This window comes from Cnephaeus nilssonii (assembly GCF_951640355.1).
Source record: "Cnephaeus nilssonii genome assembly, chromosome: 4".
Lineage (NCBI taxonomy): Eukaryota > Metazoa > Chordata > Mammalia > Chiroptera > Vespertilionidae > Cnephaeus > Cnephaeus nilssonii.
This window is the reverse complement of record NC_137075.1, coordinates 92,676,036-92,690,961: the sequence shown is the minus strand read 5'-3', so window position 1 is coordinate 92,690,961 and position 14,926 is coordinate 92,676,036. Positions and strand designations below refer to the sequence as shown.

General features: G+C 39.8%; 1 protein-coding gene across 8 annotated transcripts in view; it reads left to right on the top strand.

The window, feature by feature from the left end:
- Positions 1–326: 326 nt before the first annotated feature.
- Positions 327–14,926, top strand: part of CEP128 (centrosomal protein 128) — a 354,698-nt gene continuing 340,098 nt past the window's right edge. For 5 of the 8 annotated variants that reach the window (XM_079768176.1, XM_079768175.1, XM_079768174.1 and 2 more), the window contains exons 1-3: positions 327–467; positions 2,339–2,494; positions 4,618–4,689. The gene's annotated coding sequence lies outside the window, so the exon portion shown is untranslated. Of the gene's footprint in view, positions 914–2,338; positions 2,495–4,617; positions 4,690–14,926 lie in introns of all 8 variants that reach the window. The other 3 variants (XM_079768172.1, XM_079768171.1, XM_079768173.1) reach the window with 3 other exon arrangements.

Here is a 14,926-nt window from a genome sequence, read left to right as displayed (position 1 = left end):
GATTAAATTACAGTCTGGGCCAAGGCAGCTCTCTCCCTAGCTAATGTTTGTCTTCAATATACGCTTCTGGCCCTTTAAAAAAAAAAAAAAAAACCAGGGAAAGAGGGCGCGTCCTAGAGCCTCAGGTGCCAACGAATCTTGCTTTTTCCGGGAAAGTCACCCGAAGGCAGTCGTTTGGCATCATGGGACTTGCAGTTTCTCTTAGGGCCAAGTCCCTTAGTAACTCCTTGCTTAGAGGATGATGCGGACTACAACTCCCAGAGGGCCAAGCGGCACCAGTAGGGTCCTGTACTCTCGCTGCGGCTGGGCGGCTAGTTCAAGTTGCCATAGCTGCGAGTCTGGGCACAGCTCAGTCGGTTGCGCCGCCGCGTAGGGTCAGTTGCACCTTCTCGATCACAGGTGGCCGTGGGAGCCGGGCGGGACCTCGGCGATGATCCGGCATTAAGGACCTGGGCTCTCAATCTCAGGTACTTGCCCCCCACCTCCCCTGGCCCGTTCGGTGCCACTTCCCTGTCGTGTAGACGTTTTAAGTCCCACTTCTCCTTGTCCCAGGGGTGGGGACGCTGGCCGCGCGGAGATGGAGCTGTGGGGTGGGGCCGCGGCTTGGTAGTGTGAGCGCCAGGGTGGGGAGAGACGGGGTGCACGGCCTGCGACCCCCTCCGCATGGGCATCCACAGCCTGGTCTGCGTCAAGCTATTCTGGGAATTTGAACTTCCTGGTCCTCCTTTTGGGAGCGGCATGTCCTGAGCTGTCAAGGTGATTGGCCTCGTTTGGAGGCGACTTGCCTGGCCTGGGTTATAGCTGGCCATTCTGTTTCTGTTCTCCAGTCACAGATGCTGTATCGCTGTTTTGGTCTCTCCTATGCTACCATGGGAGTTGCCCCAACGTTAGCTGCCTGTGATATGAGTATTTTGTAAGAACATCTGACATTGAATTCCCGCTGCAACTTTGATCGGTTTGTTGGGGCTCAGTGGCTTCTGCCTGCTCCTCCTAGGACCGCACTGTAATGTTGTTCCAAGAATGAAGCACAGTATCTAGCACAGGGCCTGGCACAGTATTTGTTATTTATATTTACTAATTATGCAGAACAGTGCCGTCAAATAGAAATATGTGAGCCACACACACAAGTTTAGATTTTCCAGTATCCACATTGTACCAATAAAAAGGAAACTGGTGATGTTAATTTTAATAATTTATTTAGCACAATATATACACAATGTTTTAATTTCAACATGTAGTCAATATGGAAACTTATTGAGGTATTTTACAGCCTTGAATATATATACATATATATATATTCAAGGCTGTGTGTGTGTGTGTATTATACACACACACACACACACACACACACACACACACACACATATTTAATGTTTCTAAGTCTTCAAAATCTTGCATTGTAGTATATTTACAGCACATGTGAACTCAAACTGGCCAGATTTCAAGAGCTCAGTAGCCACATATGGAGTGAATTACTGTATTGCGCAGTATAGATTCAAGATGAAAACTTTGGCAGCTTCATATTGGCACAGAGAAATTGGGGTGTGTCTGTGACCCAGCTCCTGGGGTAAAGGTTATGGTTTGCTAGAAGAGTGAAGTATGCATAAACCCCGAGTTCTCTCAGCATGTCCTCTCTGCCATTGCAAGACCTGTGTGGTTTGGAGCTCTCCACAGTTTATTTTGAGTAACTTTTCCAGAATAGTTTTTTTTTTCTTTCAAGTGGTTTATAGATGTAGATGTGACAACTACTAGTTCTCTGGATACTTTCTATAGATTCTTACAGGCTGCTTTAAAAGCAGTCACAAAGAATTGAAAATATTTCTGTCTACAGACTTTCTTACAACCAAAGACATTTTATGTTTACTTATTTAATTGCAATACTAAATGTGGGTGGTACTGTGCAGCTTATAAAACATATCCTTTAGGCGTACTGGCATATATAGTTCATTAACTGGCTTAGAAATTCAACTGGGTCATTAAATTCAGAAATATCATGTTAAATTAATTACTTGACTTAGTTTACCCTCTGATAGACATGCTGAGAGAGAGAGAGAGTACTTTTAGGTAGACTTGGGCTACAATTGCATGATCTGGCCAGCTCTAGGGATGACCAGGCATGGGCGGAAGTAACAAGTGAGGAGTATGTTGGTTGGGCACTTGGATGTAAAGAGTTTCTTTGAGTTCAGTGGGGCTTTTGCATGACCCAAGAAGCATTTTCTCTGTTCTCTGATATGCCATAAACTGTACATAGTGAGGGTGAGCTTATTTTCATCTTTTATTTCTTTAAAAAATTTAAGGTTGTAGGTTGTGTTTTAACCCTTGTTTCATTTATCTGTAGGTGGTTTGGGGAAAGTATAGGGGCAACAAAAGATTATCTGCTTGACTAGGCCTCTTGCCCTGAACCTCATGAAGAAATGATAGGAGGCAGACATATGTGCCTAAGAAGAGCACTGAGCTCAGTGGAGAGCAACACGGAGATTTGGGGGTGTGCTTTGTAAGTATGCTTTCTCCCTGTGTTTCTAAACATGTTTTTGCATATTTATAGTGGAAAGAGTATGTCAACAAATAAGCTTTTGAGAGGCAAGAAATCCCTTTCTAACATGTAGTGTAAAAATTAAATAGAATGGTTATGCGTGTTATAAAAATTCAAGGGAACAGACTAGATACCTTAACAAAAACAACAATGATGTAATTGTTTCTATTAGACAGTATTTGAGAACCTATTTTGTCCCAGGCACAGTAATAGAAATCTTTTATGTGATACATATATATATATACATATATATATATATATATATATGTATATATATATATATATAATATTTTTATTATACTATTCTTTTTAAAAAATATATTTTTATTGATTTCAGAGAGGAAGGGAGAAGGAGAGAGAGATAGAAACATCAATGATGAGAGAGAATCATGGATTGGCTACCTCCTGCACACCCCCTACTGGGGATTGAGTCCACAACCCAGGCATGTGCCCTGACCGGGAATTAACTGTGACCTCCTGGTTCATAGGTCGAGGCTCAACTGCTGAGCCATGCTAGTTTGACATTATTATGCTACTAGAGGCCCGATACACGAAATTTGTGCAAGAGTAGGCCTTCCTTCCCCCAGCTGCTGGCACCTGGGATGGGGCTTCCCTAGCAGAGGGAGGCCCTGCCCACCTGCCACAGCCCGCCTGTTGGTGGCCTGGGCCTCCCTCTGTGGGGCGATCATGGGGCAATGGCCGGGCCCGACCAATCACATCGCACCCTCCTTGGCTGGCCTGGCGCCAGTGAGTGTCATAACGTAGTCCCGGATGGTTGTCCGGATGGTAGTTAAGCTGTTCGGCCGTTTGGTTGATTTGCATATTATGCTTTAATTATATAAGATTCTTTGTTTTACAGATGAGACAGTTGAAGCTAAGATAATTCATGCGATTTGCTTGGGATTCTGGAGCCCAAAGAGTGGTTTTCATTCCCAGGTGTTCTTTCTGCAAATCTCAGTCCTGCCCAATATGAAGAGATGCCATTGCTGTCTAAGATTGCCCTCAGTGGGATCTAATTGACAGTCAGCATTTGTAGATTAAGAGTCCCATATAAGCAAAGTTTATTGCTATTTATCTTTTATTTATTTATTTAAAATATATTTTTATTATAGATTTCAGAGAGGAATGGAGATGGGCTATTTATCTCTTTAAATGTTCAAAGGGTTCTATTATCTTTCTTAGTTTTTTCAAGATATAATGGTTCTTACATTATTATTGAGGTAAAAGAGTTATAATTTGTGATTACTATAAAATGAACATTTTCAGCATGACTTGTCATTGATAATGAAGGACGTAGTATTAAAAATTCAAAGTTTTGCAATGTAGAGTTAAAACTCTGGACACTTTTTAGCATTTTCCTGTTGCATTTTGATAAGGGACACTTAAACCTATATAGGAGACCCATTGGGGCCTTGTAAAAACACTGTCCAAGATCTATGCTGCTCAAAGTTCTTAGAATTAAAGAATTTTAGAGCTGGAGGAGCCTGTTAAGGTCATATAATCACAAATTCTCAAATATAATCTTGACATATTTGGGAATAATATAAAAATAAACTAGAGTAGATTCAGTGGTATCCATATAGTATCACTGGGCTGATTCTAATATGAAATGTTTCAATATATTCATGTTATTCTGTAGTGTGTATTTATTTGTTGCAATAATGTAGTATTACATGTCAGTGCATAAAATTCTACAATGTCTCTTTTAACTGCTACATAATATTCCAAATAACTATATTTAATGTATCCCTTATCAGTAGATTTGTAATTCTTACTTTTTTTTTGCTATTTTAATTCTACAATTAAACTCTCTCTCTCTATATATATATATACACATGAAATGTATACATACATCTTAAACATCTCCTTTTGTCTTCCTAGGATATTATATAGGGTGGGGCAAAAGTAGGTTTATAGTTTCTTGTATGGAAAATAATACAATAATTAATAAATAATAATATAAGAATAGACTCTGTTGTGCATACTCACAACCATGAACCTACTTTTGCCCTACCATGTACATAGAAGTAGACTATCTGGGTCAAAACATATGCATATTACTTATTTTTTACTTGTCTTGCCAGATTGTTCTCCAGAAAAGCTATCTATTTCAGTTAATATTCTTACAACAAGGTGTGCCCTTGTCAATCCTGGAGGTGAGAGTTACTTTTTTTTATTTGTACAAAACAGATAAACAAGCATATCATATTATTATTTTAATTTGCAATTTTTTGATTAGGAATATAAAGTACATTCTATACTTGTTAGGGCCATTTGTATTCTGTGAATTGCCTGTTTATATACCCTTTGCATCTTTTGGTACTGGTCTGTTCTTTTAAAATAATTTTTTTAGAGAGATGATGAATCCTTTGGTTTCAATATAATGTGAATATTTTTCTGTTTGTCCTTCCCCCCCACCCCAACTTTGCTTCTGGTATCTTTTTATCAATAATTGTAAATGCTCCTAACAGACTACCAGGTCTTTATCAGATATTCACTCCTCCCTGAAATTCATGTAACCATTAACATCGATCAGTATAATGCTGGCATGTGGGGTGTTTGGGAGATGGAAGTATTTGTGTTTATATGAATCCATTTAGCTGATGAACATCTAGAATCTACACTGTACACAGGGTTTGCCATGACACAGGTGCTCAGGAATGAATGAATGAGTGTTCAGGAACAAATGGTTCATGGATGAATGGATAAGTGAAGAAGAGAGACATTGTGGAAGAAGTGAACGATGATTATTATTTTAAAGAAAGAAGAGATAAGCAGTTATAAAAAATTTGTTTATTTTTAAGTACAGTTTAATTCAGTATTATTTTGTATGAGTTTCAGGTGTACAGCATAGTGACTAGACAATCATATACTTTACAAAGTTCCTCCTAATAATTCCAGTACCTACATGTCACCATACATAATTATTACAATATTTTTTACTATATTTCCTATGCTGTACTTTATATTCCCGTAACTGTTTTGTGTAACTAGCAATCTGTACTTTTCAATCCCTTCACCTTTTTCACCCAGTCTCCTAGGCCCCTCTCCTCTGGCAACCACTAGTCTGTTCTCTGTGTCTATGAGTCTGTTTCTGTTTTGTTTGCTTGTTTGTATTTTTCTTTAGATTGACATACTCTGGTCTTAAATACATTTCTTGGGGGAGATGGGGTGATAAGAAATATGATAGGGATGGACAAAGAAAATATTTCAGTGATTGGGCAATGTATTTAGAATTTACACAGTTCTTCCGCACCTAGAAATGTAGTGGAAAAGCACTGGCTTAGAGACACAAGATATGGGTTCTAGTTCTGTTACTGTAACTTTTTAGCAAAGCAATGGTGGCCAAGTATTTTATTCAATTTTCTTTATTCAAAGCTTTGTTTTTCTTAGCAGTAAAAGTAAAGAATTGTAATTATACCCACTTTGTGGGATTGAATGGAAGTCAAAAGAGAAAGTGCTAAAGAAAATGCTTTGTAAGCTATAAAGCAACATACAAATTTGAGGTATAAATAGCAGTAAGAAATATTTCCCTTTCTTAAAATTTTTAGTGGTGTTTGTTCACTAGGAAAGTCAAGAGGAATTTCTGTTTCTACTTTAAAAAATAGGAGGAAAAAAAACAAGTATTATGCTTTATAATATATTTAAGAAACAGCTTGCTTCTTATGAAAATCTTAATGTTATGGGGAGTAGATTAAATAGCCCCAACTGCTATTTATGATTGCTTAGTGTGTTTTTTCCTCAGTAATTGCTAGCCTGTCACTTGTCATATCAATTGCTTATGCTCATTTTGTGTATCCTAATTTGAATTTGTCCTCCCCACTCCCGCCCCACCACTAGAAGACAGTCTGAAAACAACTTGTTTTCTCAGGGAGAGTAGTCTTGAGAGGAAACTTCAGGAAATTAACTATTTTCTGAACCCAATAAAATAATTTGTTAGTAAACTACATATTGTCAACAGATGATCATTGGTGCCATTTCAACAACAGGAATCCCCAATTTGGGGTATGGTGAAGAAGGAAACTTTATTCAGTGCGAAACAGCTCAATTGTGATATCGCATAGCCATGAAAACAGCAAGCCTATGAGGTGTACCTGGGGCCAGGCCCCTCTCTGCTAGAGATCTCTGTTCCTTGCTGGTCTGTTTAGCTCTGTGCTGGTCTGCTCTGCTCCATTCTGTGTTTGGTGCCTGTCTTCTCTGGCCCATGTTGGTCTGTTCGACTCTGCTCCAGCGAGACAGATATATCTTTGGTGTTTTATCTCCTCCAGGGATCAGTCTTTGGTCGACAGGGAAGGTGTACTCTCAGAGCCAGAGGGGAGCTGGCTTATATAGATAGACGTCCTTGCCTGCATCCTTGATTGGTCTGTCCTCATGCAAACAAGGACTCCAAATCCTTGCAGTTGGATTTGTCCAAAAGGTACTTTACTGATTGGTCAGAAATGAGCTGCTCTGATTGGTCAGTGAAGATGTTGATGGGGATATAGCTAGCAGCTCTGTTTGGATGGGGGAAGCCTCAGTCCCATTGGTTGAAATAGGATTCCAGGAGCTCCTTTATAAGGCCTGGCTCAGCAGACAGAAAAACAGTGCAGGCAGGCAGTTCAGTGCAGGCTTCTGTGTGAAGTGCAGTTGGTGTAGAAATGGTTGCTAGTCTCTGTTTTTAAAATTTGAGCCCAGTTAGCCACCAGGAGACCTTCTTGGTAGGTATCTTCTTTCTCAGTGTTCACAATATATATACCACTTAGCTTTTGCTGCATAACAAATAAAACATACAAGGCATCTAGATATATAAAAGCCTAAGCGACTAATGACCAAACAACTGGAATGACCGGTCGACCAGTTGCTATGATGTGCGCTGACCACCAGGGGGCAGACGCTCAATGCAGGAGCTGCCCCCTGGTGGTCAGTGTGCTCCCATAGCCAACCTCCCGCGGCCAGCCGGCAGCTTCGGCATCCATTCCTTCTGCACCTGGCTTGGCGACTGTCGCCTCCTCTCCTGACCCTGCTGGGGCCTTTGGCCCCGGGCTGAAACAGGTAACCAGGGGTGGGTGGTGGCGGATGTGGCCCCTTTCCCAGGGGGTCTGAGGGCTGGCTCGCTCCTTGGGGCTGGCGGCCAACCTCCCGTGCCCCATCTGTCCCTCGGCTGACAGGCCCTGATTGGCCCACGGTCCCTCCTCTTCTCCCTCTCCCTGGTCATCAGCCCTACCCTGATTGCAGCCAGGCCCAGGGACCCCACCTGTGCACAAATTCATGCACTGGGCTTTTAGTACAACAATAACTGTTTATCGCTTGTACATTCAGTCAGCTAAGCTGTCTGCTTATTATGACTGGACTCACATATTTATCTGGGTTCAGCTGGCTGGTCACCTGGTCTGCCGACTTAAGCCAGAAGCCTCTGGTGCAACTATGTATTCCCACATCTTCCAACAGGATATCCTGGGCATGCCCTCTTGGAGATGGGAGAGGTGCAGGGAAGCAAGTTCCAGTGTGTAATCCCTTTTCCTGACTCCACTTGTGTCATTTTAGCTAGAATCCCTTTGGCCAAAGCAGGTCACATAGCTGAGCCCAGGGGAAGGGGCCTGGGCAGGTAACTCAGCCTCTAGTGGGAGAGCAGTGCACATAGGGAGGGGTGAAGAATTGGAGCCAAATTATGAAAGGTACTACACTTTTAGTTTTTGATATACACAATAGTAGGAAAACATTCTAAGTAGATGGATTAAAATCAAACCCTTTTGTTTGTAGTGGTATTTTTTTCTGGTTTTGGAGTTAGTAGGCATGGCTGATATCAAAGCTGTTACATTAATTCTCAAGCATTTAACCCTGATTAATTCTTCTCAATCAAATTGGTCATTTTTAAGTAGGGAAACTCCTTTAAAAAGGTAAACTCCCTTTGTCTTGGTTCTTTATCCAAAATAGGGTTGCAAACTTTGCTAGTAAGTGGGGCCAATCAGTTAACACACTGGGTGAAGCAGCTGGTAGGAATTTGGCCAACAGGAAGGTACATGCCCAACTCCAAGGCAGTCATGGTTTATGTCCATGTTGCCATGGGAAAATTCATCCCCAGTGTTGCCAGATCTCTGGGTTTTTCAAGAGAAGCTGAAAATTAGAATTTTTATATGAAATTTAGTTGTTTTAAAATTAATGTTTTAGAAGAACATAGTGAGTGTTATTTTCAAATACATGTTAGTCAACTGGGTTTGGTCTATAGTCCTCCAGTTTTCATCCTCTGATTTAAGCAAAGTGGTGTCAGAAACTCGGGATTCTAGCTCCATCTTTGTCCAGGCTGATCTCTTGCTCAGCCTGGGGCAGTTTGGACAATTAGTAGAGGTTGTCTGTACCCCTAGAGGGCTTTATTCATATCTGCTATTTTAGGAATATTGTAGTATATATTTCATTTTCAATCGGTTAGCAAATGCAAAAGTCCAATTCCAGGGTGTAACTACAAGTAATAAATCCATCTCGAGTTTGCTAGCATTCATTTTCCTATAAATTTTCTTTTATTTTCTTGAGTTTTTATTTGTTATTTTTAATCTTGACTTTTTAAAAACTTTTTACTTAATTTTGTAAACTGCCTTGTTTATTTTAGAAGTATGTGTGGGTGTATAAATCTAAAATATCTGTGTCATTCTGCTTGTGAGACAGGGCGGGGGTTATTAAGTAACTTTCTTTTAAAATTGCACTGATCTTTAACAAGTGGCACATATTAATTATCTGAGCAGCAGCTAATTTTTTTCTCCATGACTGAATAAGGAGTCATTTTGTATGCTGCTTGTCCTTTTCCAGAAATGCCCCTGCTCCCTGCTTGGTGGGCACTGGTCCATGTGACTCTGCCCTTGGACTCTGAGGAGCTGCAGCAAGGGGAGCAAAATGCAGCTGGGAACTGAGCCTGATCCACTCCACCCATAGGATAGAGGGTGTGTGTGTGTGTGTGTGTGTGTGTGTGTGTGTAAGGGAGAGAGAGGGAGGAAATGGAGGGCAGCAATAGGAATAAGTGGAACATACAATATAAAATCAAATCTAGTGTATATATATTTAAAAATGTTAATTCTCTAAGTCAGAAGTTTCAAACTGGGATGATTTTACCCAGTCACCCCTTCCCACCCCAAGGACATTTACTAGTAGCAGTACTGGAGATGGGTTTAAATTAAGGTGACCAGATCCTCCCGCTTTTGGAGGGACAGACCCGATTTTTAACAATTTGTCCCGCGTCCCACGGCGTTTTAAAAAAGTCCCTATTTTTGGAAAGAATATAAAAATAAGCAACAGTATTTATGCCTTTAAATATTCTTTCCAAAAATAGGGACTTTTTTAAAACGCCGTGGGACGCGGGACAAATTGTTAAAAATCGGGACTGTCCCACCAAAAGCGGGACGATCTGGTCACCTTAGTTTAAATCCATTCCCTGATGGAAGAATGCAGGCGTTCTCCTTATTTATACCCTCTCTACTTCTTCTGAAAAAGAAGTTTTCTAACTGGATCCCCATCCTTGTCTCATCTATTTGTCAAACTTATGCTCATCCTTCCAGATGGGTGGGAGGATCCTGAACCCACTGCTCTGGCATTTTGTTGTAGTACTTTGCTCCCTGTAGAGAGCACTTTTACAGCTCTTTCTTGCCCATCAAGGACTGTGACTTAATTTACTTTCATCTTTCATTTCTAATGCAGATTTAATTGAGTAAATGAATGCACGAATGTGTTCAAGTTTCTCTTTCTCTTTCCTTTTAATCACCTGAGGATATTTTTTTAATTGATTTTAGAGAGACAGGAGGGGATAGTGGGAGAGAGAGAGAGAGAGAAAGAGAGAGAGAGATCGATTAGTTGCCTCCCAATGGATCCCTGATGATGATGATCAGGGATCAAACCCTCAATCTAGGTATGTGTCCTGACCAGGAATCGAACCCGAAACCTGTAAGAGATGATGCTCCAAACTGAGTCACCCAGCCAGGACTCATGTATCTCTTTGATTTTTCCCCCTATGTCTTACATTATCTGTTGATTTCACAGAGATTTGGCTGTTGACTTTGAACTTGTATTAACTTACCAAAAGGGTTTGAGGCGATTAAGTTACAGAGGAGTGTTGATATCAAGAAGCCAGGCATGACTGAAAATATGTTTGTACATGATAACCTTTCCTGGCTAGTTCACTTTGTCTCTTGAAGGAGGTAAAGCTCTCAAGACCTGCAGCTGTTGAAACAATGAGAAATGCCTTCTAAAATTTGAACTTTGATAATGATTAAGCTTAAACTACACTCCCCACCTCCTGCGATCCCCTTAAATATCAACATCATTACCTTGAACGTGTTCTTTGAGGACAGTTGCCTTGGACAGGGACGGCTGAGGCACTTGGAGGCCACAGAAGTAATCACCTACTTAATATGCACTAGTCAGCTTTTGTGAAATGTCACCCTTGATGCTGGGTGCTTATCTTTTATGGAACAGCTTGCAAATTCTAATTGTTTTAAACTGGCTCTGAGGAAAAGAGACTTGAAAATCTATAAATTACAGCTCTCATACATACAAATATGTATCATTATAATGAAGACAATCTGATGGCTTTTTAGGTCAAATAACAGAAGAGGTGGACTTGAGTTTGTACAGACTCACTGCCAGTCCTCTTATTACAGGGCCAAATACACTTACTCTCTCTGCTCACAGTGTTCAGGTTTGCACATGGGCATTTGTCTTTGATGGACAAATCCTCAGTGAGAGTGAATTGAGGAGCTTCATTGCTCACTCTGGTGGCAGTATGTCATCTTTATAAGGCTCGTTAAGGCAGAAGCAACAGTATTTATGCCTTTAAATACTGATGTGTTGGGAACAGCGAAATAAAGTAGTTTTAGAGTTGTACCATCTGGTTTCAGACCCAGAGCTTTCTCTAAGACTCTGGAGACTTTCACCCAAGGTCACCTGTCCTAGTCCTCTCTAGTCTTGGAGAAAGCTCAATGTCTGAAAAGCAGACAGATCCATGCTATTGCTTCCTGATCAATGAAAAGTTTTGTTGTACCAGTAGGTGGTAGTAAGAGAATATTTTCTGCTTTTTCTCCAGTTGAAGGAAACGCTTTTCTCGTCTTTAACCAGAATTTGGGTGATTCAGTTTTTTAAAATTGTTCTTTGAGTTCTTCAATCATTCTTCAAATTTAGCAACTCTTTCCCCCCCAACAGATGTCATACTGAAACTTCTTGTGATAATGAGAATGAATTTTTAATCCAACTGAACTTTTTCATTTTGAATCTTTAAAAAGAATGATGAAGATTTTCCTTGAACATACATAGATGTTTTTCTACCAGTCTTAATAATTATTCTTTGGGCTTCATATTGTAATTGTGGTTAATATTATCCATGAACCATTTAAATTTGTTTTTCAAAGCAGAATTTGATTGCATACGCTATGTGAGTACACATTGATGTGTTTTCACATAGTCCTTGAACTTTTAAGTTCATTCCAGTATTAAGAATTTTTTTTGAGCCCTGGCCAATGTGGCTCAGTTGGTTGAGCTTTGTCCCATGCAACTAGAGGTCACAGGTTCAATTCCAGTCAGGGCTCAATCCCTTGTAGGGGGCGTGCAGGAGGCAGCTGATTGATGTTTCTCATTGATGTTTCTCTCTCTCTCCTTCTCCCTTACTCTCTCTTTCTAAAAAAACAGCAACAACAACAACAACAACAAAATTCATTTTTTTAAAAAGAATATTTCCTTGAAAAGTCAGTTTTGAATCTAGTTAATCCTATCCTTTGGCAAAATTGCAAAGTGAGAATTATACATAATTTAAAAAAAGTTTTTTTAATTCATAAACTCATGATAAATAGTTCCTTTGGCCAGTTAGGACTCTTCAGTATGAAACAGAGATTGGCATTCTGATCCCATTTCTTTAGCTCATCAATTGGTGAGAACTAGTGACATGACCCTACTTAGGCAGATGTCAGTGGACTAGGAAGTATAGTCAAGAAGTTGTCAGGGAGGAAAAGGAAACAACTGCTAAGAAAAAGGGAGTTCTGATATAAAGCTTTTATTTAAATACATCCTCCAGGTTATCAGCCTTTAATTATTTTATTTTATTTTTAATTGTTTAAAGTATTACATATGTCTCCTTATTCCCCCATTGACCCCTCCTACACCACTCCCACCCCCCAAGACAAGCCCCCAACTCCCCAGTGTCCGTGTCTGTTGGTTATGCTAATATGCATGCATACAAGTCCTATGGTTGATCTCTTACCCCTCCCCCCAAACTCCCCCTCCCCAACTTTCCCTCTTGAGGTTTGATGGTCCGTTTGGTGTTTCTCTGTCTCTGGTTCTATTTTTGTTCATCAGTTTATGTTGTTCATTATATTCCACAAATGAGTGAGATCATGTGATATTTATCTTTCTCTGACTGGCTTATTTCGCTTAGCATGATGCTCTCCAGGTCCATCCATACTGTTGCAAATGGTAAAAGTTTCTTCTTTTTTAGAGCAGCGTAGTATTCCATTGTGTAGATATACCACAGTGTTTTAATCCACTTCTCTGTGGTGGGCACGTAGGCTGTTTCCAAATCTTAGCTATTGTATGAACATAGGGATGCACATATCCTTTCTGATTGGTGTTTCTGATTTCTTGGGATATGTTCCCAGAAGTGGGATTACTGGGTCAAATGGGAGTTCCATTTTTAACTTTTTGAGGAAACTCCATACTGTTTTCCACAGTGGCTGCACCAGGCTGCATTCCCACCAGCAGTGCACAAAGGTTCCTTTTTCTCCACATCCTCACCAGCACTTGTCATTTGTTGATTTGTTGATGATAGCCATTCTGATAGGTGTGAGATGGTATCTCATTGTTATTTTGAGTTGTATGTCTCGGATGATTAGTGACTTTGAGCATGTTTTCATATGTCTCTTGGCCTTCTATATGTTCTCTTTTAAAAGTATTTATTTAGGTCCTTTGCCCATTTTTTTTTATTATCTTCCTTTTGTTAAGTTGTATGAGTTCCCTGTAAATTTTGGAGATTAAACCCTTATCAGAGAGAACCTTGGCAAATATGTCCTCCCAGGTAGTGGGCTTTCTTGTTGTTTTGTTGATGGTTTCTTTTGCTGTGCAGAAGCTTTTTATTTTGATGTAGTCCCATTTGTTTATTTTCTCCTTAGTCTCCATTGCGCTAGGAGCTGTATTGGCAAAGATATTGCTACAACATATGTCTGATATTTTGCTGCCTATAGATTCTTCTAAGATTTTTATGGTTTCCCGTCTTACGTTTAAGTCCTTATCCATTTTAAGTTTATTTTTATGTATGGTGTAAGTTGGTGGTCTAGTTTCATTTTTTTTGCATGTGTCTGACCAATTTTCCCAGCACCATTTATTGAAGAGACTCTCTTGACACCATTGTATGCTCTTGCCTCCTTTGTCAAATATTAATTGAGCATAATGGCTTGGGTCAATTTGTGGGCTCTCTGTTCTGATTCATTAGTCTATATGTCTGTTCTTGTGCCAGTCCCAGGCAGTTTTGAGAACAGTGGCTTTGTAAGATAGCTTGATATCTGGTGTTGTGAATCATCCAACTTTGTTCTTCTTTCTCAGGATTGCTGTGGCTATTCGGGGTCTTTTTTTATTCCAAATGATTATTTGGAAAGTTTGTTCTAGGTCTGTTAAATATGCCTTTGGTATTTTAATGGGGATTGCATTGAATCTGTAAATTGCTTTGGGTAAAATGGACATTTTAATGATGTTGATTCTACCAATCCATGAACATGGTATAGTCTCCCATTTGTTTATGTCTTCCTCTATCTCTTTTTTCAATGTCCTGTACTTTTCCAAGTGCAGGTCTTTTACCCCCTTAGTTAAGTTTATTCCTAGGTATCTTAATTTTTTTTTGGTGTAGTGGCTTCATGGAGCTTGGAAGTGTACCTTCCTCTTGAATTTTTGGAATAGCCTGAGGAGGATAGGTTTTAGTTCTTTGAATCTTTGGCAAAACTCCCCTGTTAAACCGTCCAGACCAGGGCTTTTGTTTGCTGGAAGATTTTTGATTTCTGCTTCAATTTCATTGGTAATTATCAGCCTATTCAGGTTTTTTGATTCTTTCTGATTGAGTTTTGGAAGCTTATATTTTTCTAAGAATATGTCCATTTCGTCTAGGTTGTTTAGTTTGTTGAGAAGAGTTGTTCATAGTATTTTTTTTACAATCCTTTGTATTACTGTGGGGTCTGTTGTTATTTCACCTTTTTCATTTCTGATTTTGTTTATTTGGTTTTCTCTCTTTGTTTCTTGGTGAGCCTGGTTAGAGGTTCCTCAATCTTGTTTATCCTTTCAAAGAACCAGCTCTTGGTTTCATTGATCTTTTGTATTGTTTTTTTTGGTCTCTATGCCGTTTATTTCCGCTCTGATCTTTATTATTTCCTTCCTTCTGCTTACTTGGGGCTTTTCTTGTTG